At 43.0% G+C, this 26,126-nt stretch overlaps 1 protein-coding gene across 2 annotated transcripts in view; it reads right to left on the bottom strand.

The window, feature by feature from the left end:
* The window catches only part of CCDC71 (coiled-coil domain containing 71), a 39,234-nt gene extending 13,684 nt beyond the window's left edge, over positions 1 to 25,550 (bottom strand). The window contains exons 1-2 of one of the 2 annotated variants that reach the window (XM_060239362.1): positions 24,727 to 24,888; positions 21,647 to 21,749 (exon numbers count right to left, since the gene is read on the bottom strand). The gene's annotated coding sequence lies outside the window, so the exon portion shown is untranslated. Of the gene's footprint in view, positions 1 to 21,646; positions 21,750 to 24,726; positions 24,889 to 25,370 lie in introns of those variants that run through there. The other variant, XM_060239361.1, reaches the window with a different exon arrangement.
* Between the last annotated feature and the right edge of the window lie 576 nt (positions 25,551 to 26,126).

Genomic DNA, 26,126 nt, shown 5'->3' with positions numbered 1-26,126 from the left:
AACTTTATTACCTTTTATGGCTATCCAGACCAAATGGCCAAGCTACACTGTTTTATCATGTGACCAAAGCTAGTTTGCACTCTTAAACAACAAACTGCATGTATTTCAGCCCACAATACCTGATCCCTTCGTCTGATGAAGTGTGCTTAGAGGGCACACGAAAGCTTACTTTCTCAATAAAACTTGGTTGGTCTTAAAGGTACAACTTGACTCCTGCTTTGTTCAACAATCTATATAAGTCTGCCCCTGAAGACTACCGGAAAACTCCAACTGGTAGAGAACACTACAGTATTACATTTATTCTGCAGTCACTACATTAGTTACCTATTAGCTCCCAACCATAATCTGAAGTACTAGTGATCACTTACACAGCCCTTCATGTCCTTGGACCTATGTATTTCAAGATAATCTTTTCCAGTATGCTCTGCTGAGACAGCTCTGCTCACCAGAATGAAGATTTCTGATGTGCCACTCCACAAATAGGTAAGATCAACAGCTGCCTGCACCTGAGCATTCTCTGCTGTGGCTCTCACCTACAGAAATGCCCTGCCTGAGGTCAGGAAGACTCCTGCATTCCTATCATTCCACAAAATGCATAAACAGAAGAGTATGAAGTCAATGAAGCTATAGTTAGGGGAGTCTTCGCTTGTGTGTATTACACTTTTTAAAGACACCAGCCTCTAACTTTTGTGATCTAACTTTATTACCGTTGTTTATAACATAATATTTCACTGCAATGGGTTTAGTAATGCCGCTTTCTTGTCTGCATCCATGCATTTTTATTTTGTTGGTTCTGCATACTATTCCTACCCTTTTGTCTTTAGCTGTAATCGGCCTTGAGTCTCAGGCAAGAAACGCAGAATATAAAAGAAGGAAGTAAATAAAGGAAGTGTTCTTCCACTGAGCTATGGCCACTCCCCAATTCTACTACTACTACAAAAAAAAATTGTAATCACATAGAGAAGCCTGGATTATTTGTTGCTATGGCACAATTGTTAAGCCTTTTCTGTCATACCTAAGAGATATGGAGTTATCAGAAGTTTTACAATTTTAGAAATTATACTCTACCATTTCTTCAAAGAAACTGCCCAAGGCAACTTGCTATATATATATATATATTATATATATAATATATATATATAGCTATTATTTTATTCATTTATTATTGTTAACAATAATTTTATTCTGCTCTTCTGTCCTTGTGTGGACACTCAGTGTGGTTATATAATTAAAACCTTATATAAAAAGCCATTAAAATTAACATCAAAACATGAATACATTTCATAGAGTCACGGAGTTGGAAGGAGCCATACAGGCCATCTAGTCCAACCCCCGCTCAATGCAGCATCAGCCTAGAGCAGGGGTGTCAAATTCATTTGTTATGAGGGCCAGATCTGACATAAATAAGACCCTGTTGGACCAGGCCATGTCAGGTTGGGCCAAGCCATGTGTATACATATTTAAGATAGGTAGCAGAGATATAAATTTTATAAAGAACACAAACAGAAACATATTTTTAAAAATCTTAAAACATGCTTAAAACATTAGCACTCATTGGACTTAAAGATGCTTTCTTCCCTGAATTCCATGGGATTCAGGGAAGTGGGCAAAGGAAGCTCTTGCTCTTTCCTTCCTTCCCCAGGGGACCAGGAGGGGGAGGAGCCTCAGCCAATATAAGGAAGAGAGGCTTGGCTCAGTAGCTCTGCTGCGCAATTGAGAGAGCCTGGGCAAAGCAAGCTATTCCTCCCCCCTTCCTCCCCAAGGGAGGAGCCTCAGCTAATGGAGAAAATAGAGGCTTTGCTCAGTAGCTCCTGTGCAGTTGAGCAAGCCTTGCAAAGCAAGCTGTGATGCAGAAGGAACCATGAGGGAGAAGGAAGCAGATGACAGTCAGTTGCTTGGGGGCCTAATAGGAGCCCTTCAAATACTCATAGAGAGCAATCATGTCCCCTCTCAACCTCCTCTTCTCCAGACTTAACATTCCCAAGTCCCTCAGCCTTTCCTTATAGGGCTTGCTCTCCAAGCCCCTGATCATCCTTATAGCTCTCCTCTGCACCAACTCCATTCTGTCCACATCCTTCTTGAAGTGAGGCCTCCAGAACTGCACACAATACTCCACGTGTGGCCTGACCAATGCAGTGTACAGTGGAACTATGACATCTTGCAATCTGGATGTTATGCCTCTGTTCCTCAGGCTGAGCCTGCCATGCTTTCTTTTTTCTGAACTATGCTACATTTTACTTATCTAGTGCTTGCATGTAACCATACATTGTTAAATGGGTGCAGGAGAAGGATAGAGAACAGAGATATCGCTATACGTATATCATTCTTGTAGCAAGCTTGCTTATCTAGTTGTTATAGTAACGGGCCTGTTGGGCCTGAGAATGTAACTGTGACTAGGTGATAGGAAACCTCAGAAAATACCTCACATCTTGAAGTACCAACTGCTATGTGAACCAACAGACCAGGGAGGTGGGGCGAATGTTAGTCCACACTTTCTGCTGTGAATAATTGTAGTCACTTGGCCTATTGGGTCATTCCTAGCAATGACTTTTTAGTGGAAGGTTAACTCTTGTACCAATAAATTCTAACTATATTCACATGAGGATGGATTTGTGGAGTTGATAACAGGCAGAACCGTACACTGTTGATACACCCCAAGATGGCATTTACGCTTTTTGTCATTGCATTACACTGGCTGCTCATATTTAACTTACAGTCCACCATACGCCAAGATCTTGTTCATATACACTGCTACCCAGAATGTATCCCCCCATCCAGTATGCCTGTGCCTCATTTTTGTTACCCAGATATAGAACTCAGCACTTATCCTTGTTAAACTGCATCTAGTTCACTTCCACCCACTTTTCCAGCATGTTCAGACCTCATCGAGTTCTATCTCTGTCTTCTGGTGTATTTGCTGCTCCTCCCAATTTGGTGCTCTGTAAATTTAATGAGTAGCCCCTCCACACCCTCATCTAGATCATTAATAAAAGTATCGAAAAGTACTGGGCCCAAAACTGGGCCCTGTGGCACCCCGCTGGACACCTTCCTCCATTCAGATGAAATGCCACTGACAACTACTCTTTGAGTGCAGTTCTCCAACCAGTACCCTATCCACCTAACTATCCTAGAGTCCAGTCCACAGTCCTCTAGTTTACTCATCAGACCATCATGGGGAACCTTGTAAAAAGTTTTACTGAAATCCAGGTAAACAACATCAACAACATTTCCTTGAAATGTTCGTTACTTGATCAAAGAAGAAAACGAGGGTGGTCTGGCAAGACCTGCTGGGGACAAATTCATGCTGACTCCCCAGGATCATCAAGTTGTCCTCTAGGTACCCGCAGATTGATCCCTTTAAAATCTACTCTGTATCTTCCCTGGGACAGAGATCAGACTGACTGGCCTGTAGTTTCCTGGGTCATCCCTCCTCCCTTTTTGAAGACTGGGATGACATTTGCCCTTCTCCAGTCTTGAGGCACTTCTCCCATCCTCCAAAAAGCCTGGAAGATGATTGACAAAAGGCTCTGCGAGGGACTTCCGGGGGAGGAAAATGTCGAGCTGAGCTGCTTCTCATAACGGGAGCAGGCTGGAACTTCTGTTCGGGGTAGTGGAAGACAAATTAATGCCTACTACCTACTTTTCTCAGTCAGAGATTAGTCCAAGATATGCACAGGAAATTTTGAGGAGATTTACCTTGGCTAAAAGGAAGTCTCGGGGGGGGGGGCTCCTTTGAGGGGCCTCTGGGCAGAGTTGCATTTGCATGTGCCCCAGAGAGTACTGAGATCAGGGCGAAAGAACTGGTTGACAATCCCCGGGCTGAAAGAAGCCAAACTGAAGAGCACGTGTGAACGGCCTTTTCGATCGTCGCTCCATGCTGGTGGAATCAACTACTGGATGAGGTGCGGGTCCTGCGGAGTCTTGACCAATTCCATAGGAGATACAAGACCACTCTTTTTAAAAAGACCTTCGCCTAAATGAAGGCTTAATGTAGACCTGCAGTAGATATAATCTACTATATCCATCCGCCACACCCACTGAGATGTAGCACCGAAAATTTTAATTTTAATTGCAAATGATGGTTTTAATTGTGTTGGTTTTATTTATGAATTATTGAACTGTATTGATGTTTTATATTGTAAATTGTAATTTTATATGTTGTAAGCCGCTCTGAGCCTGCTTTGGCGGGGAGGGCGGGATATAAATAAAATGTATTATGATTATTATTATCATCTGCAGAAGTTTTCAGAGTCATTTATTTGACATAAGCTCGACAGAATCCTAACCTTCTTGGACATTGCTAAACATTTAAAGCTACGCAAGACTGGTGGGAACTTGGATAATTGGAAGAGAAGGTACAGATTACTATCTTTCACTCCGGGACTATTTACAATTTAATGGAGTAAATTTTAAAGGTGGGAAATGAAAATCTAGAAAGCTTGGAAGAAGGGAAAAAGAGATGAAATTTGGATTTTGTAAATATAAAGGACAGTGCTAAAAAGTGAAAAGGAATTTATTGTTTGGTCTACTTGCGGTTTTGAAAAAAGAGCACCATCGTCACAGACCTGCAGCATATTCAAGCAAAACAGAAAGTACGTCAAATATCATAAGATCTCCTTACTAGTGTGAATGAGACTTCGTGGCAAGTAAACCAGGAAGTAGTGGATGGAAAACCTACTCTAGGAATATAACACCATTGAGAAATAGCGGCGGCCATTGCTTGGAGGTCAAAATTAAAATAAGGTTTTTAAAGTGTTCGGGATATTAAAAATTGTTGGAATTAACTCAGAAGAGGACAAGAAGATAAGTATTATTGGACATATTATGTGTGTGGACTTTAAAAGTTTTTAAAAGGGGGAAAAAATGTAAGGAGCAGCAAAAAGTTGCGACCGCCATTTTGAAACATTTAAAGAATTTAAAAATAAATATCTTTATTTTGGGAGCTTGGAGGACAGCGAAATTAGGCTTATTATAAAAGGCAAGTCCTATTCTTTTGAATCTGATAGTTGAATTTGAATTTGGTGAGGTCTAAATTTTCACTGTTTTTTAAATGTCAGAACACAAGCAACCCCATACAAGGGCTACTTCATTAGAAAAAATGCAGGACCAGTTAGAAGCAATGGAGGCCACAATGATGAGCGGTATGAGAGAGATGATAACTGAATCGAAAAAAGAAATTATTGAAGAGATTAAAAAAGATATGGAGGATCTCAGAAAGGAAACTGAGGAAACATCTAAGAAAGTACAGGAGGTAGAAGGCAGAGTGAAAGTATATGATTCTACCTTGTTGAAAATGCAAGAAAAAGTGACAATCCATGACTGCAAACTGATGGAGACTCAGATACGTCTGAGAGGAGTACCCGAAAAGGAAGATGGTGATCTAAAAGAATATATAATAAAAATAATTGCAGAATTTTTAGAGGAAGATCCTGAAGAGACTAAAAACATGTATGACTATATGTATAGAGTGAACTCACTTTATGCCAAGAAAAATAACTTACCAAGAGATGTTGTTATAAGATTTATGACAAAGGAAATGGTGGGAAGGATCATGAATAAAAACTTTGAAAAGACACTGATAGTGGGAGGCAGTAGAGTAAGAATTATGAAGGAGTTGCCAAGGCAAGTGATAAATGATAGAAGAACATATTAAAAATTGACAGAAAAATTAAGTGATAATGGAATAAGATTTAGATGGATAATACCTGAAGGTCTGAGCTTCGAACTTCAGGGGAAAAGAATCACAATTACAAATGCACAGGAAATGCGTAGATTTTATGAAGAAAATAAAGAATTTGCATAATGATGGATTACAAATTATTGTCTTGGAATGTTAATGGACTAAATTCACCACAAAAAAGGGCAACATTTCATTGGATTAAAAAACAAAACTGTAATATAATTTGTTTACAAGAAGTGCATATTAAACAAAAGGATTACAAATTTTTATGGAATAAACAATTGGGACTAGGATTTTTTCATTGGCTGAACAGAAGAAAAGGGGAGTGATTTTTTATATTAAACAAGAATTGGAGACAAAATTAGTGTTTAAAGATAAAGATGGGAGATTTGTAGCAGTAGAAACAATATTAAATGGAAAGAAAATGTTGCTATTGGGACTGTATGCGCCTAATGGTGCAAAGGATGCTTTTTAAAAAAGACATTATACAACAGCTTGATGAACTGACCTATGATCAAGTTTTGATAATAGGAGATTTTAATGGAACAGTTAAGAACTCATTGGACAGGTCTGGAGGGGGGAAAAACAACAGTAAAGAAGGAAAACTGCCAAAGTCTTTTTTTGAATTGGTTAAACAAGAAAATCTAGAAGATATATGGAAGAAATATAACCCTGAAGTTCGGGACTATACTTTTTTTCAGCAAAACATAAAACTTTTTCTAGAATAAACATGTTGTGGGGAACTAAAGATTTAGGTCTTATAACAAGGAAAATAGAGATTTACCTAAGATTGGGGCTGGCCATAACCCAATAATGAGGATTACAAAATTGTCCAAGAAGTTGGGAAGATGGAGATTGAATGAAGATTTGCTACAGAATAAAGAAACAGTGACATACTTAGAAAATGAAACTACAGCCTTTTTCCAAATGAATGACAAAGAGGACATAGATTTCCAGACGGTCTGGGATGCTTAAAAAGCAGTAATGAGAGGAATGTTGATTATTTTGAATAATAAGGACAAATGAGCAAAAGAGAAACAGATGTTGGACATTCAAAATGAGATAAAGAAAAAAGAAGGGGAGTTGAGAAAAAGGCCAGGGAAAAAGAAAATAAGGGAAATTACAATATTACAAACTCAAATGAGACATTTGTTAAATAAAGAAGTGGAATGGAGTTTGAAAAGAGTGCAGCAGAAAACCTTTGAGGGAGCAAATAAACCGGGAAAGTATTTGGCTTGGCAATTGAAAAAAAAGAGGGAAAGTAAAATTATTAATAAAATTGTGGTAGATGGAAGAGAAGTGGTTACCCAAGAGGGAATAAAAAGAGAATTTTTAAAGTATTATGCCAAATTATTTAAAGTTGTTAAAATAAAGAAGAAGATGGATGAATATTTACAAAAGGTAAAAATAGAGCCCTTAACTGAAAATATGCGAAAAGTTTTGAATGATCCAATTGAAAATATAGAAATTGAAGCAGCAATCAACGCAATGAAAAATGGAAAAGCACCTGGGCCAGATGGATATACAACAATTTTTTTAAACTCTTCAAAGAGGAATTAATACCAAAGTTGCAGAAGTTGATGAATATGATACGAATGAAAGGGAAAATACCAAACACGTGGAAGGAAGCTGTTATTTCGTTGATACATAAGGAAGATAGAGATGTCACGAATGTAAAAAATTATAAACCAATCTCGCTATTAACTAATGACTATAAAATTTATACAAGAATCCTGGCAGAACAGCTTAAACAGCATTTGGTAAATTTTATAAAGGAAGATCAAGCAGGTTTTCTTCCCAAAAGGCAAATAAGAGAGAATATTAGAACTGTTGTAAATACTGTAGGATATTATGAAAGACATCCAGAAAAAGTAGTAGCATTATTCTTTGCAGATGCAGAGAAAGCATTTGACAATTTAAACTGGGACTTTATGTTTGCAGAAATGGAAAAAAATGGAGCTTGGAGAAAGCTTTATAAGGATGATAAAAGCAATATATTCTGAACAAAGCGCAAAGTTATGCATAAATGCAGATCTTACAGAAGATATGAAAATCAGCAAAGGTACTAGACAAGGTTATCCACTTTCACCATTGTTGTTTATAATGACTCTTGAAATATTATTGATGCAGATACAAGAAGAAAAAGATATAGAAGGATTAAGAATAAAATTTACTTACAAATACAGAGCTTTTGCTGATGACATGTTTATAAATGAAAACCCCATACAAGTTACACCTTTGTTGTTAGCTAAAATACAAGAATATGGGGAGTTGGCAGGACTTTGTATTAATAGAGAAAAATCCAAAATTCTGTGTAAAAATATGCAGATAAATAAACAAGAATTGCAGAAACTAACGGGCTACGAAGTCACCTCCAAGGTAAAATATCTGGGGGTGGAGATAACAATGAAGAATATTGATCTGTTTAAAAATAATTATGAGAAGTTGTGGCGTAAAATGGATGAAGACATGTTAAAATGGAACAAGCTTAATCTGTCATTGTTGGGTAGAATAGCTGCAATTAAAATGAATATTCTACCAAGAATAATGTATTTGTTTCAAATTATTCCTATTGTAAAGGATAGTAAACAATTTGATAAATAAAGAAAAATTTCAGAATTTGTGTGGGCTGGGAAGAAACCAAGGATTAAATGAAAATTTTGACAGATGCAAAAGAGAGAGGTGGACTTCAACTACCGAATCTAAGATTATATCAGGAAGCAGTTTGCTTAGTGCGGATAAAAGAATGGATAATGCTGTTAAACAGAAAACTTTTAGTGTTGGAAGGTCACGGAAATAAATTTGGCTGGCACGCATATTTGTATTATGGAAAAAAGAAAATGGACGGTTTTTTCTCTCACCATTATTTGTTAAGTACATGGATGAAATATAAGAAGTACGGAGATGAGAGAAGACCATTATGGATAGTACCAGCGGAAGTAATAAAAATAACAGCCGAGATAGGGGAAGAAAAGTGGTTGTCATATAGTCAACTGTTAAAAATACAAAGTGGCAAAATAGAACTGAAAACTGCTGAAGAGTTGAATAATAAATATGATTGGTTTCAAAAGCAACAAATAAAGAGCTTGGTGGAGAATGATATTAAAACTGAAGGAATAAGGAAGCAGCAAACAGACGTGGAAAAAGTTCTGCTTGGAGACAATGATAAATTAATTTCAAAAGTATATAAATTACTTTTACAATGGTCTACAGAAGATGAAGTAGTAAAATCTCAAATAATTAAATGGGCAATTAATGTAAATAAATACAGATGGAAACTTGGGAATATTTGTGGAAGAACTCTATGAAACTCTCAACATGCCAGAATATCAAAGAAAATTGTTTTAAGATAATGTACAGATGGTATATAACTCCTAAAAAATTGGCAAAGATGAATAACAAGATGCCAGACAGATGTTGGAAATGTAAAAAGCATGAAGGTTCTTTCTACCATATGTGGTGGACTTGTGAAAGAGCTAAAATGTTTTGGCAGATGATTCAGCAAGAGATTTCTAAGATCTTGGGATATGAATTTAAAAAAATTGCAGAGACTTTTCTGTTAGGATTACAAATGGAAAAATTTCCAAAAGAAGACAGAACTTTTATCTGGTACTTGCTCTCAGCTGCTAGGACATTGTATGCACAGTTGTGGAAAAAATACCAGAGAAATGGGATTGGATTGTCAAAGTTATGACATGGAGTGAAATGGATAAGTTAACAAGAACTTTAAGAGACTATGATTTAGAAGTATTTAAGATGGAGTGGAAGAAGTTCAGAAGATACGTAGAAAAAGAATGGAAAATAAAAGGACATTAGACAATCTTTGATAATGATTAAGTATAAGTGGGGGGAAGATATGAACTTTGGTTCTTATTAATTAGGGGTACCTTTTGAAATGTTTTGCATTTAGTACACTGACGGGGGTCAAGTAAAGGGGGGAGGGATAGGTGGAAAGTAATATATGGGATTTTAAAAAAGGTAATTATTAATGATGTAAGAAATTGAATATATTGCCATATGTTACTAATATAAAATTGTTTGAAATGACAAAGGCTCTGTGAGTTCTCTAGAAAGTTCTTTGAGCACTCTTGAGTGCATACCATCCAGCCCAGGGGATTTGTGCTCATTTAATGCAGCCAGGTACTTCTCAACTACCACTCTGTCCATGTCAACCAGCAGCCCAGACATTGTGCCTTGCCTACTACCATCTCTAGATGAGCCTGTACAATTCTTCAGGGAAAACAGGCAAAATAGGACTCAGTTTTTCCCTTTCTGCTCTCTTTCTGTCAAAGTTTCTCCATTTTCACCAAACAGTGGGCCCAATGCCTCTTTTATCTTGCGTTTGCTCCTCATATATCTGAAGAATATTTTCTTGTTGTAGCAAGTCTCCCTGGCCAGCTTTAGCTCATCGTGAGCTTTGGCCTCTCTGATGGCTGACCTACAGTGCCTAGCAACTCGCACATACTCTTCTTTAGAGGTATGCCCCTGCCTCAATTTCTTGAACATTTCCTTTTTCTCCCTTACCACATCTTGGAGTTCTCTGTTCATCTACATTGGCTTTTTGGATCCCCTTCCATGTTTCATTCTTGTTGGGATAGTGATGGCTTGAGCCTGCAAGAACTCTTATTTTAGGAGAGCCCACCACCTTCACAAACTGGAGAGCCAGTTTGGTGTAATGGTTAAGTGTGCAGACTCTTCTCTTGGAGAACCGGGTTTGATTCCCTCCTTGGGTCAGCCATAGCTCTGGCAGAGGCTGTCCTTGAAAGGGCAGCTGCTGTGAGAGCCCTCTCCAGCCCCACCCACCTCAAAGGGTGTCTGTTGTGGGGGAGGAAGGTAAAGAAGATTGTGAGCCGCTCTGAGACTCTTCGGAGTGGAGGGCGGGATAGAAATCCAATATCATCTTCTTCTTCTTCTTCACTATCTCTTGCTAGCTGGTCAATATTAAGTCAAGTATGGCTGAGCCCCTCGTACCTTCCTCCACCATCTGATGAGGGAAGATGTAAGCCAGACTGGTCTGGAATGCACATGACTCTGAATGCTTTGCAGAGTTTGTCTTCCAGCACACAGCAAGGAAGCTGAAGTCACCCATAACTACCAGGTCATGTTGTTTGGATACCATCAAGCTGTTCAAAGAGGACAGCATCCACCTCCTCATCCTGCTCAGGAGGTCTACAGCAGACTCCAACCACAGTACTTTTTGTCCTTCCTTCCCTTATCCTCACCCAGTCACTTTCCACTGGACTGTTGCCCTCCTCCTCCAGTATTTCCAGACAAACCAACCTTCTCCTCACATACAACACCACTCCACTGCCTCTTCAACCCTTTCAGTTTTTCTTGAACAACTCATGTCCATCCACTACTGCATTCCTGTCATGGGAATTATCCTACCAAGCTTCTTTAATGCCTACTAAATAATATCCCTCCATCTGCAATAGAAGCTCAAGCTCTTCCTTCTTATTGCCCAAGCTTTGGGCAATGGTACATAGACATCTGAAGCCTCGCACCTTTAGCTCCATGAGACCCAGCCCTCCCAGGCAGACCTTGGTTGTGTGCTCTCTTTCATTTCAATCCCTATGTTGGTCATCTCCTTCCCCTCATACTGTCAGTTTAAAGCCCTCTTGGTGGTGCCTTAGTTTTCATGGCATTGAGTGCTGCCTTGCTCAACTTACTCCTTTGGGGTAGGGCTGTAGCACTCTGAAGTATCTCGTAAAGACAGCCAACTGCAATATTGTCCCTTTGACTGGTCTCTCCTTCCCTATGCAGGACATCAAGGCTTCTGTTTATGAACTCATCCCCTTCCCTGATTTCATGGAAAGTAGAAATTCTTTTCCCCAGGCTCCAAGCCTTCTCCTCTAAAAGTACTATTAACTTACACTTGTGACAAGCGTCATCTGTCTTGTCCTCACTATATCCTACTTTTCTTCCTAGTAGGCCTCAAAGAAGCTTACACCATTCTCCTCACCTCCACTTATCCTTACAAGAACCCTGTGAGGCAGGTTAGAGTGAAAGCATGTGACTGGCTCAAGGGCACCTAGTGAATTTCCATGGCACAGCAGGGATCTGAACCTGGGTCTCCCAGATTCTAACCCAACAATAACTACAATATCAAACCAAAAGAACAAAAAGAACAAGCAGCTTTCACATGTGTACTTTGAGAAGGGGGGCTCAATGATGACTATAGTGCTGCCACCACCACCAGTGAGAAACCTTACCTCTTCAAGGCTACTTAATACTTTGGTCTGTCAAACAGCAACCAGCTCATAATATTATACAGCAGTCAAGATAAAAGACAAAAAGGGAAATTGTTGCCCAGTCCCTGACATTTTCTTCTTAGCATAACACACAGACATGAGTGTGCATCTAAAGAACTAACAGCCCAATCCTGACTTCTGTGTTGGCTGACCATGGTGTAACTAAGGCGCTGCTCATTGACACCCTAAGGGTTTTGGCACGCTCAGGTGTGGGGAGAGAAGAAGCATAGGTCACCGCATATCAAACCGGTGGGTGGGCGAGGCGGACGCAGGAGGAGGAAGGTTCAGCCCAGCCCCCCCCCCCAGATTGGCCAGTGCTGGTGCAGGCACCGTGGCAGATGACGGTCGGAGGTGGGAAGAGACAGCCCCAGAGAGGCTGATCACCTTTCCCACCCCGCCCCCTGACAGAGAACTGAGCCAATCATAGGCAAACGGTCAAAGGTAAAGGAGAGATGTCCCACCAACACGGGGAGGGGACAGGAGTGAGGCTGGGTGTGCATGCGAGAGAGAAGCTTTGCTCGCTGCCAAGGTGGGGGCAGCTGTGAGGCAAGGGGAAGTGCAGAGCTGCAGGATTGGCCATGCCCGCGGCTGCGCCCAGCCACTGTCAGAGACTCGTGCCAATGGCAAGCAGGCGAGGGAAGTCATGTGCCCTCCCCACGAGCCATAAACAAATAGGGAAAACATAGTGCAGGAGTCTACGATTAAGGAAACCAGGTAAAATGTGTGTATTAGAACGAGCAGACAGAGTCTCGGCATGTCACCAGGTCCCACAGGGAAGCCCTCCCCGGTATGGGGAGGGCTCTGACGTCTCCCACTGCTTGTGGGGAACCCCTCCCTTAGTGGCAGCAGGACAGAGTGCGAGGCACCAGGCAGGTGCCCATTGCATTGTGTCCCACCCCCCCACCAGCACACCCCTCTGCTGTGTGCCATGGGACGAGGGGGGAAAGACTCTCCGGCTCTCCTGTCCAGCCTCTTGCGAAGGTAGCTCATAGTTTACACCCTCCCCAAGAAACAAGCAAGCCTGCCCTCCAAGACATTCCCTCGAGGAGCCCACGGACAGAATGGCAGAGGGGAGGGGGAGGAGCACAGGGAACGTGCAGCAGATGCCAAACAGGAGAGTCAAAGCAGGGCACAGCTCAGACTTTATTGTGCTGGGGCTCCACTCAGGGGGTGGGGCTCCACTCAGAGCAGTGGGCAGAAACAGCTAACTGGGGGGGGGGGGCGTTGGAGTGCCACACACGGAAGCCTCTGTGTTGAATTCCCACCTGCAAAACAGAGACAGAGATCAAGAGCACCTGAAGGGGCGGCAGCTGGAGCAGGAGATTGTATTTCAGCCGGGACTCTCTTAAAGGTACAGTCTCTGACCCACCTCCCCACAGGCATCTGAGGCAGAGAATAGACCAAGGGAAAGGGGCCAGCAGCAGCACAGGGGGTGGAGCCAGCAACTGCCCGCTGCCTGGTTCAAGTGCTGGAGACACTGTCACACCACCCAGCCTCGAGGGGAGGAGGAGGAAATTGGGGGTGCACAGTCACACTTACCCAGCCATGGGCAACCGTCCTTGTACCCTGAGCCTCTGAAGGCTGGGTACCCACTGAGACCTGGAAATGAGAGCGGTTAGCCCCAGGGGAGAGACCTCACTCTCCTCCATGCAAATCAAAGCGCTCGCCCTATACTGTATAAGCGCCCTTGCTGTGCAGTGTCCACCACCAATGTGCCCGGGCCCTCTAATTCCGTGCGTCTGGGAGCTTTCCAGCAGAGTCCTGTGCTGAGCACCCTACCCTACCTAAGGAGTTGTGCGGGCTGGGACGTAAGGCTTTGTAGGGGGGGGTTGTGATTGGGTGCTGCAAAGGGAGCTCATCCCACCAAGGGCTTGTGGGGATTGGTGCGCCGTTTAGTCGGCTCCCAAAGGGTTTTCGAGGCTGCGCCAGGGGAGGCAGCAAACATTGTTTTGGGGATCCATGGGTTTCTATTGGATATGCCTGCATTCTTGTTGTTGTAACTTTGCGCCTCTCGCGGGGAGCGTTCCCTGGCTGAAAAATCTTAGGGAGCCAACTAACTGTGGCCATGCCACTGGGGCCACCCCTTCATACGCCAGAGTAGCAGCGTGCGTTCCAGTTCTGCCGCTGGCTGGGCATGGTGCCACTCCAGCAGCAGCCACGGGTGGACATATGCTGAGGCACCCGGAGAATGGCGCAAGTCCCGTTTGATCTCTGCCCATTTGGAAAGCAGCTGTAGTTCTGAGTGATCTCCAGGCCTCACCTGAAGATTGGCAACAATGGTTCCCCAGGAGGAAATGGCTGGCTTGGGGGTGGAATCTATGGCATTGTACCTGTCTGAGTTCCAATTCTTCCTCAAACTCCACCTTCTCCAGGCTCCACCCCTCCAATCTCCAAGAATTTCCCAACCTAGAGTTGGCAACCCTCTCTCCTTCCCAGCCAATCATTAACCTACCTTTATCTGACCACTCACTTCAGCTTTCCATCCCCCCCCCCCAGTCTTTCTCCAAATCAGATTACATCATTTTCCTCTCCACCTTTTGATCTGCACAACCCTGTGAGGTAGGTTAGGCTGAAACGACCCTTGGCACTTACCGTGAGGGGTCCTTCTCCTAAGAGGACAGGAGGACATCTTGGGTGTTTCCCACCGTCCAATCAGGGAGGCAGGAATCTTAAAAAACTTCCCCTTCCTGTGGATGTGGGAACCACCCTCCTTCCAGTTCGGGTGACTCCAAGAAGCAGTAAAAAACTCTTGCAACCATCGCTGCTATGAAAAAAGGTGAGCTAACTGGTGGTCGGTACAAAAACTTGGCATGAGCCTCCCATACCGACTGAAATAAACTCGTATAGAAACTGAGAAAAACAGGTAAACTACAGGTAGCCTGTGTTAAAGAGTAACCAACAGCTGTAGACGAGACTACAGGAGAAGAAGCTAGATCCAGGTACATAAAAGATAGATGCTGCCCAAGGTAGGGCGATAGAAGAAGGGGAGGGCAAGATGTCCTCCTGTCCTCTTAGGAGAAGGACCCCTCACGGTAAGTGCCAAGGGTCGTTCTCCCTAAGAGGCGGAGGACATCTTGGGTGCTCCCATAGCAGTATGTCATCCAGGGTGGGATCGTCCTACTCAGGCAGCACGTGTTGCAGGATTCGTCTGCCAAAGGCTGCGTCCACCGACGCATATGCGTTCAACTTATAGTGGCGGATGAAAGTGGAGATAGATGACCACGTAGCTGCCTTGCACACCTCCTCTATGGAAGCATTCCTGTTGAAGGCAGCATTGGTGGCCGCACTCCTAGTTGAGTGTGCAGTGATCCCTGGTGGTACTTGAAGGTTTAACGCCTTATACGCCTCTGATATACACTGCTTGATGGCGTAGCTGAGCTTCTTGATAGAATTGGGTACCTGCCTGTTGGTACTAGGTTTGGCCCACTCAGATTTCAACTGACGCTCAAAGAACTCAGGGAAGGGAAAAACCTTGTCAGAGGATCTGAATCTGGGGAAAAACTCCGTATTTCCCTTGGGTTTGTTTTTGGGGTTGGCTAGTGGGTGGGGAGACTCCTGCTCCTCGGGTGATGTTTGTAAGTCTAGAGCAGACAGCACCTTGGCTAAAAGAGGTTGGAACTCTTCTGCCTTGAAAAACCGTGATGAGGGTTCCGGAACTGCAACATCCTCTATCTCCTCATCAGATAAGAATTCGCCCTCCTCCCGATCTCCCCCATAGGAATCATGAGAGTGGGCCTCAGAAATGGATCTTTCGCTCTCCATCTGGTCACAGAGCAGAGATTTCTTTGAAGCCCTATGGTGGCTGGAGCTACCTCTGGACCTCTTTGGAGAAGGGGATCTGGAGGAGGAACTGGACCTGGGGGACCTTGGTCTCCTATGGCCAGATGCTCTGACTGCTGCCCCCACCGTCTGTTTTATTGATTCAAGAAACTCAGTAAAAAAGGAGGGTCCCATAAAGGGTACGTTACCCAAGCCCGTCTGGGGCTGGCAGGTCTGCGTGGCTTCCAGTGCAGGTTGGGTCTCATCCACAACTGAGTCTCCCGCCAGGAGGTTGGCATCGGGACGTTCCTGCGTCTGGAAGCTGCATGGCTGAGGTCTGTCCCCGTTTCGCGCCTTTTTGCGCTCCCCAAGATGGCCGCCGCTAGTGGGGAAGAGCCCTGACGAGGAAGCCTCCTCCGCGGCTGGGGAAGACCAGCGCCGCCTGCGTTCGCCTTTGGGCTTCTCGCCCCTACAGGGCACGTTGCCGGTAGCCGAGGCAAGCTTGGAAGTCATGCCGGCTCCAGAGGCGGGCCTCTCGGTTCCGCGCCAGGCGTCAGGAACCAGGTTGTCGTCCATGAACACGTCTCTTGACCGACACGTCATTTTCCCTCTCCTCTGCGGCTTGAATGCTGTGCGCTCGGCCACGGCTTGAGTTTAAACAGCCGCGCCGCTTCTGAAGCGCTGAAGAAAGTGGGGGGGGGGGAAGAAGGCAGAGGAGCTGAGAGGGACTGAAGGACGGATTGAAAGGTAGAAAAAAAGATCTGAGGTAGAATATCAGGAGATGATATAACAAGGTAGGAACTGAAGGGAAAGAAAATATCTTTTTTTTTTTTTAAAGAGATAGGCAAATAATGAGAAAGGGTAGGAACCTAGCCTAAACGCTGCTACTCCCTGTCGAGGCAGGAAATAAACTGGAAGGAGGGTGGTTCCCACATCCACAGGAAGGGGAAGTTTTTTAAGATTCCTGCCTCCCTGATTGGACGGTGGGAAACACCCAAGATGTCCTCCGCCTCTTAGGGAGAAGCCTGTGATTGGTCTGAAGTCCCCCAGTCAGCTTCCAGAACCTGGGTCTGGCAGATTCTGCCCTGAAGCACTGACTGTCACATCACCATGACTGTCAAAATGGTTATGGGCTAAAAACATATGTAGTACTTCCACTTAAATGTACTTTAAATATGATAATTTTAAGAGATGAACTCTATTTCTTACATTTACTAAATAACTGCAGCACCATCCCCTTCAATGATACATCAGTGAAGTATTTAAAACATTTTAAAATCATACCAGAAACTGATTATTTCCGAGGGTCTAATGGAACACCATTTATAAATTTTTACTGTATCACTGAATCTTTACTATATCATTGCGTCTTATAACTTTAAGAAAGATATCCAAGACACAGCTGCATGGAGTTACCTAGGTTAGTTTTCTTTAAGTAGAGTTAGTTTTCAAGCTTTTTGGAGAGAGCATTTTTCCAGGAAAACTCAGAAGGTTTTTGCATCTAGTCAGAGAAGAAGTTCAAGACTGGCTTGCTTCTAAATTAAACACCTAAGTCAGGAGTGTCAAACTGCTTTGCCAGGGTTGTTCAACTGCACAGGAGCTACAGAGCAAAACCTCTATTTTCTCCATTGGCTGAGGCTCCTCCCTTGGGGAGGAAGGGGGGGAGGCAAAACTTACTTTGCCAGGCTCTCTCAATCGCACAGCAGAGCTACTGAGCCCAAACCTCTCTTCCTTTCAGTGGATGAAGCTTTTTCCCCTCCTGGTCCCCTGGGGAAGGAGGGAAAGAGCCAGAGCTTCCTTTGCCCAGTTCCCTGGATCCCATGGGAGAAATACAATGAAAGCACCTTTAAAACCAACTAGTGCTAATGTTTGCAAATTTTATTTTAAGGATTTTTTTTTTAAATCTTTAATTGTGTTTGTCTCTGTCCTTTATAAAGTTTATATGCCCTCTACTTGGGGCTACCTCTGTGCCAGACCCGGAAGCTGCAGCTGGTGCAGAACGCGTCGGCCAGGCTACTATTGGGGCTCTCGAAATGGGAGCACATACGGCCGGGGCTGCGTGGACTGCACTGGCTGCCAGTCACCTACCGAGTCCAGTACAAAGTGTTGGTTATTACCTTTAAAGCCCTATATGGCCGAGGACCAGCCTACCTAAGGGACCGTCTCTCCCCAGATGAGCCCCAGAGGGCACTGAGGTCAGTGGGTAAAAATAAAATGTCCATCCCTGGGCCGAGAGAGGTCAAACTCCAAAACACTAGAACACGGGCCTTTTCAGCCACGGCTCCTACACTGTGGAACCAGCTTCCGAAGGAAGTACAGGCCCTGCGGAACCTTGACCAGTTCCGCAGGGCCTGCAAGACCGCCCTTTTCAGGCAAGCCTATAGTGATATTGACTGCTGAGTTGCTAAGAACAAAGAACCGCCATCTATAATACGATCATGGAACTATTTAAACTGGCAGAACCAGCGCCAGAACAGTTATTGCTGCCAGACACATTTAATGTGATTTGAATTATGTATTTTAACTTAACTAACTGGTTTTTATATGTTTAATTTTTTAATTGTTAAATTTAAAGTTTTATCCATTTATGTTAATGTAAGAATTGTTGTTAGCCGCCCTGAGCCGCCTAGGCGGGGAGGGCGGGATATAAATAAAATTTATTATTATTATTATTATATCTCTGCTACCTAATCTTAAATAAGTACATACATGGTCCCGCCTGACATGGCCCCACCCAACAAGATCTCATTTATGTCAGATCCAGCCCTCATAACAAATGTGTTCGACACCCTTAAGTGGTATTGAGTGCATTTTGCCATCAAAATCCAGAAGGCTTTTGCATCTGGCTAGGGGAGAGGTTGAGGACCAGCTTGCCCCTAGTATAAATATACACACTCGATTGAGAGGTAAATTCTTGATTTATATATATCTTATATATATATATATATATATATATATATATATATATATATATATATATATATATATATATATATATATATATATATATATATATATATATATAATTATTCATTTAAAAATGTTAAAAGTTATCCATTTCTATCCAGCTTTGTGTTGTAGCTTGCTGTAATTACCATGGTTTATTTCAGCATGAGAAATTGTGAAGAAAATAAAGAGGTTGCAGAGAGCATTTTGCCAGTCAAATTCAGAAGGGTTTTGCATCTGTTTAGAGAAGATGTTAAGACCTGGCTGGATCCCCAATATTAACACTGAATTGTAATAAGAAGCTGATAACTTTGAGGAAAACAGAAATACTCCTGAGGAAGACTTTTGATGAAATAAGCCTACATCCAAGGTGCTCGCTAGATGGACTTTTCTTTGTAATCTTGTAAAGCTGAACTTCTTTATAATGTGTTTAAAAGGATTTATGACTTCTTAAAAAGGTTTTACAAAATATACTGTCAGCCAGTATATCACAGTGGGTGAGTAAGCAGACAGGCCTAGTTAAGTAATACCAGTCAGGTGGCATCAAAATAGGCCTGCAAAGGGCCTCCTCCCCCTGCCTTTTAATGATAGAACCAAGCTTGGCTGTAGGGTTGCCAGGTCCAACTCAGAAAATGCTTGGGAACTTTGGTGGTTGAGCCAAGAGACTTTTCCGCCCCCCCCCCCATACAACATTGCCATTCACCTGAATAGTCTTCATTTCCTTGACCCCCAGCAGCTGACTGCACTTCCACTAAATTAAACTGAACACACATCCTGACTCTCACACACAAAGCAGCCAAATAAATACTGTTTGAAAGCACACACTTTTGTGATCTCACTGGGGCAATTACTCACTGGAGCAATTTACTCACTAGAACCATCTGCTGTATTTCACTCGAAATCTTAAGACTAACAGGAAAATGAAAGCAGAGCAGCTCTACTCACTTCTCTTCCTTTTATACACTCACCAGGAAGATCCAGGAGCCCTCAGACAATTGGGGGAACACTTTCTGTGACCATTTCCCTCTTCCTCCCACTCTCAGACAATGGAATGCAACAAACCTTGACTGATGGGCTGATGGGCCAAAGGCTGATGCAGTACAGTCCCAACCAATCGGGGTGTTTCATTTTGCCACCATGAACGGTGTATGTATATGTGTGTGTGTGTGTATACACACACATATGAATGATGTATAAATCCCATTAATACTGCAACCAACTTAGTCATCTTTGTCTTGGGCACAAGATCACAGCCCAGTCAGTTCTTCAATAATCTTGCATGGTGACTTTAGACAAGGCGTCTCAAAGTTCCCTTGACCCACAAGAAGGCTTTGGGTGAAGGTCAAGAGCAAAACTCACAATACCGGGGAGTGAATCCTCACTGCCTAAGCTAATAAGTCACAATCAACCCCTGTAAACTAACCTTTAGCTGAGGTGTTAATCAAGAAGTCAGGACACTTGCAAGTTAAGTTCCACAATTACTTGGTATTTGTAGCCAAATTAGCCAACATACTGGGTTTAATATAGAATGAGAAATGCCATATGCTCAAGCTGGATTCAGAAAAGGAAGAGGACATGAGATCATATTACAAATTTATGGTGGTTACTGGAGCATACAAGTGGATTTCAGAGGAAAATCAGTTTGTGTTTCATAGATTACAGCGGAGTTTTTGACTGTGTGAATCATGAAACACTATGGTTGTTATAAAAAGAAATGGGAGTGCCACAACATCTTATCGTTTCGATGTGCAACCTGTATTCTGGTTGCTACTGTTAGGACCAAATACAGAGAAACAAGATGGTTTCCACTGAGCAAAGGTCTCAGACAAGTATGAATTTTATCTCCCTGTCTGTTCAATCTGTATGCAGAACATATAAGGAAAACAAGATTATATTTAGATAAAGGTGGAGTGAAAATCAGAGGAAGGAATAATAACAATTTAAGATATGTAGATGATACCACATTACTGGCAGAAAACAGTGAAGATCTGAAATGACTCCTGATGAAGGTTAAAGGAGAAAATGCCAAAGCAGGATTACAACTGAACCTCAAGAAGACAAAAGTAACGACTACTAGAGAATTACACAGTTTTAAGGACAATGATGAAGAAATAGAAATTGTTAAATATTTTCTATTCCTTGGTTCCATCATAAACCAAAAGGGAGACTGCAACCAATAAATCTGGAGAATGATACTGGGAAAAGCAGCCATGAAAGGGCAAGAAGAGATGTTTAAGTGTAAGGATGTGGTCACTGGCAATCAAAACAGGTCATGCCATAATATTCCCTATTACCAGGGCTTTTTTTAAAAAAGTAGAAATGCTGTTCTGGCTGGCTTGGTATCAGGGAGTGTGGCCTAATACGCAAATGAGTTCCTGCTGGGCGTTTTCTACAAAAAGAAGTCTTGTCGATTACAATAAAGAAAGTTGACAGGAAGAACATTGATTGATTTGAAATGTGTTGGAGGAGAGTTTTACAGATACCATGGACCGCCAAAAAGACAAAAAAATGGGTTCCAGATCAAATCAAACCCAAACTCTCCCTCGAAGCTAAAATGACTAAGTTGAGACTATCATACTTTGGTCACATTATGAGAAGAGTCACTGGAAACAACAATAATGCAAAGAAAAGACAAAGGCAGCAGGAAAACAGGAAATCCCAACATGAGATGGACTGACTCTATAAAGGAAGCAATGGGCCCTCTGGCAAGACCTGCGCAAGGCTGCTAATGATAGGACATTTTGGAGGTTATTAATCCACAGGGCTGGCATAAGTCGGAAGCAAGGTGGTGGCACTTAACACACACACATGCAGGGTTTAGACTGAAGCCCAAAACTCCATATATGATTATACTTAATTATATATATAATACAATAATATAATCAATAAAGTTTATTAAAAGAAATGTATAGAAGTATAAAAGTACAGAAGTAGTGCAAAGCAGGGAAGATAATAACAAAACTATCCTAGAATACTTATTCAGGCTTTAGTCCTCACATCTAGATGTTACCTGGTCCAAATGAAGGTCCAGAATCCATATAGAACGCCAAAGTCCAAAATCCAAGAAGCAGGTATTCCGGCAGCACAAAGCCCAACCTCAGTCAAAAAGGCGGCTGGAATGAAAGAAGGCCCAAAGAGTCTAAGCTAGAATGAATGGTCTTACTTTATGCAAGACTGCCTGCAACTGGCCTGATCCTGTTCAGCCAATCAGGTACATCGGTAAGACATGTGACCTCTGCAGCTGACACGTGCTCAAAATCAAGCAACTCACCCACACCTGGGGTTCCTGGCACTAATGAGATAGAATGTGAATGCAAAACTGTCTCTGGGTCTCTGACCTTGAAGCTCCCAGACCCATTATCTCACTTGTACTTGTGCCTAACTCCATCTCATCCGTTATCTCTCTTGAAACTGTACACCATCATGACATTAATTTCCCAGAGAGGAGCCTTCAGTAACTTGGCTCGGCCCAAAAGCCTGAACCAAAATTTGAAAGGCTAAGAACCAGCTAGACCAGGCCAGTTTGTTGATAGAACATACTCTGCTTCAGGTCCCAATTTGAAAAAAAGCAAGAATTACTTCACATGGCAGTTGAAAGGATGAATATGAAGAATGTAAAGCATTTCAATCATTTAAAAGGCCTACAGAATGAAATCAATAGCCTCATTCCCAAAGTCATTGTGTTAATACTTTCGGGCTGAGAAACCAATTGAACATACAAGCCAATCACAAAGAAAACACTCCTCAATAGCTCTCACTCTGGATTAATGAGGCAGCCAATCCATTTCCAAATGCAAGTTCTAATATTGCAATTTACCACCCTCAAAAACCAGTATGAATGATTACTAAAAACCAATCAAAACCAGCAGCTCAACTCCCAAGACATTTCAGGATTACACAAGTGGTCAATGATCACAAATCAGAGACAGAAGTGGTTAACGATGATGTACAACCCACATTCAAAGAGATGCACTTATGCAATATGGAAAAGCAGGCTCTGAAACTGCTTGCAATTTTCAAGCCCTCAACACAAAAAGCCTTCATATCCTTGTATAAATAAGGACTAAACGTCACTCACCAGAAGTCCATAAGAAAAAAGGTCTGGCCTTGGAAGAAAGAGCAGTATAACATTAATTATACTACAATGACAAGTAGGTTCAGGGGGAAAAGACAGAAAATAGAATTTCCTGGTTTGAGACAGTCCTCTCTTAAATAAAAGATATAATATTAACTTGCGATATGGAGTTACGTTTGTTCCAATATTGTTGCTTGCATCAAGGGAACACACAGAAGGTGTCCATATTGTCCATTATGATGCTGTTAGCCGCCTTGAGCTTGCTTTGGCAGGGAGGGCGGGATATAAATGTGAAAAATAAATAAATAATAAATAAATAAATATTAACTAACTAACATGCCTTTCTCTGCACGTTCCCCAGAGAGCACTGCATTCAGGGACACAAAATCTAATGTCCATCCCCAGACCAAAGGAAACCAGGCTATGCTCTACACGGGCTAGGGCTTTTTCGGTGGCAGCACCAGAAATGTGGAACGCCCTCCCGGAGGCCATAAGGGCCCTGTGGGATCTTTCACAATTCCGCAGGGCCTGTAAGACAGAACTGTTTTGACAGGTCTTCAGCATCTGAATCCGGAAGAGAACCACCACCTCTCACCGCTGGGGAGCTACAAATATCATGGGATCATTAACAAAAAAAAGAAAAGAAAGATCCCGCCATATTAAGTGTATAGCAGCACAAAATGTTTTAAATGTATTTTATTGGTTTTAAATTGTTTTATATAATTGATTGTAAGCCGCCCTGAGTCCGCTTGCAGAGAGGGAGGGATATAAATGTGAAGTAATAAATAATAAATAAATATTGGTCAACACACAACAGAACAGCAATTTCTTTCTATTTGGACTGATCAAAATGACATAAAATAGTGTTTGCATTCTCCAGAACTCCTAAGCTGTTCAGTACAACAAACAAAAGGAGAGGAGAAAGAAGGAACAAAGATGTTTCTGGACCACAGGTGAAATTTAAAGCAGTCTTAAAATGGACTATAGGAGGTGTTGCAGACTTAACTAGAACAGAAGCAATATTTTCATATTTACAAAAGAAAAGGTGGTCTTTTTTTGCACTTCTTTATCCAAGTAGCCTTGGATATATCTAGAAATGTTTGGTGTAACTAAACACCATATAACCTATTAATCTGCAACTCCTACTATAGCATGTTAAGGCTATTAGAAAAAAAACTGCAGTTGTTTGCGGACACATCACATAAATGATACAGATATATCACATACAGTGTCTATATGATTCTATTAGGGTTTTATAATATTAGTGTTTTTTTGTAAACTGTCCAAGAATGGTAGCTAGCTAATAACATTATTTTATTTAAAACATTTTCCCAACCAGTTAGGCCCATCAAGGCAGCAACCAGTTAAAAATCATTTTTAAAAAAATACATATACATAAAACAACAGATCAAAACAAGCAGGAAGGAGAACACCAAACAAAACAAAAAAGTCACCATCAACTGGTAGAAAACAATGAGAATGGGAGCAGTAACATGAGGGTACACACTCTTCCAGAGTTTTGCCAAACATGCACCTGAACTGGAAACTTGACATAGATACAACCCTAAACAACTTTTGTAAATGCCCTGAGGCAGAAATCTTAGCATCTCACAATAGTGACATAAGAAAATATATGAATTTTGGTTTGCAAAGATACACTTAGTTCTTTTGCCTGTAAACATCTTTTGGTTAGTTTTGAATTGTTATAATTTAAAGGAAATAAATAAGGTGAAGAGAACTTTTAAAACCTCCAGATCACACATCATCACATTCCTGACTGTTTTCAACAAAGCTAAGAATCTGAACACCTGTTGAGAAGCTTATTATCAGTGGGCGTTTGGGGACACAAACAAAGCTTGTGTGTCAAGCAAGTTTTAAAGCAATATTATTACGAACAGCCCAAAAGAATTGGACGAACAGGTCAAAGCTACTTTTAAAGTATTACCACCTTCGCCTTCTAAAAAAACTCAAACCCATCATTTAAAAAAAAAAACCCAAAACCTCTGGCAAATTACCCTCTCGTTGTCTGATTTGTAACACCGGTTACAAGCAGAGACACCTAGGCTGGGCTAAGAGTAGAGAAGACAAACGACAGTTGTTTTGCACCTCTTCTCTAGAGCAGGGGGACAGGAGACTTTGGGAGCGACACGAAGTCACCCGGCTAATAAATCCAGAGAGATTTATTCTGGCACCAATCTTGTTATGTCTTGAAGGTGCCACCGGTGAATTCCTTGCTTAATACACGCCACAAGGAGGCAAGATCGGGGCCGGGAAAACACCGGTTGCATTGCATCGGACACACAGTGGAGACTCGGGGCAGGGGGTGGGGCTGAGAAGCTGCCCAGAAAACAGAGGAAGGGGCAGCACAAGCACGAGAGGTAGGCGCGCCAGGGACCGGGCAGGCGTGGTCCGGAGGGGGAAAGCCACCGAGGCAGGGATGGGCGTGTCGTGTGGATGGTGACCCCGCAGGGGCTTTGGAGAGGGGAGCCCGAGGGAAGGGCGGGGCATCATCCCCTGCTGGGGGAGGAGGACGAAGACGGCGGCGCCGGGAGGGGAGATGGGCAGGGAGCCACCCGAGGCGCCCAGGCACGAGCTTGTCCCCGCTGCAGCGCCCCCACCAGGAGCCGCCGCTCGCGGTCGGCGCCGGCCCGCAACCTACCGGCCGCCGCGGGAACCAGCCAAAGCCACTGCACCGTCCCAGCTGCTGTAACATGGCCGCCCGCCTGCGGAGCGCCGGAAATACTAGGCCACATCCGCTTCCGGCAAGGCGAGAACTGCCCCAGCTGCCCCCCTCGGGAGAGGCCCGCCCTCGCCTGGTTGCTTTACCTGGGCAACGCCCCCTCTGCGGTGGTTGGCCACACCTATCAGTGGCCCGCGCCAAGCCCCGCCCACCACTGGCCCCATGGCCCCGCCCACCTGCGAGGCTCCTCCCACCCACCCCCACCGCTCTGCCTAACCCCTGAAGCTCTGCCCACCCATTCCACCTAGAGGATTTTCTGTCACACCTTTCTGAACCTTCTTCCATACCAACCATTTGGCTTCCTACATGACCCTCATTGCCTCCCCTCCCAGTGGTCTCCACCCTGTCAGTCATTCTCAAATTATTTTTCTCCTCTTTTACCCTAAATACCTCTGCCTAGGATTTTTCATTACCAGTTCTCAAGAACCCCCCTTACCTCTTAGGCTTGCCATCCTCCAGGTTAGGTCTGAAGATTTCCTGGAGTTACAAATGGTCTCCAGGCTATGGAGATCAGTTCCCCTAGAGAAAATGGCTGCTTCAGAGGGTGGACTCTTATGACATTTCACACTTCTAACATCCCGCCCCACCAAAACTCCTGCCCTCCTCAGGTCCCGGATCTCCAGGTATTTCTCAATCCAGAGCTGGCAACCCTACGATATGTATTTCTATGCTACT

This window comes from Heteronotia binoei, chromosome 5 (assembly GCF_032191835.1).
Source record: "Heteronotia binoei isolate CCM8104 ecotype False Entrance Well chromosome 5, APGP_CSIRO_Hbin_v1, whole genome shotgun sequence".
In the NCBI taxonomy this organism is placed as follows: domain Eukaryota; kingdom Metazoa; phylum Chordata; class Lepidosauria; order Squamata; family Gekkonidae; genus Heteronotia; species Heteronotia binoei.
This window is presented reverse-complemented; position numbering and strand designations above follow the sequence as displayed.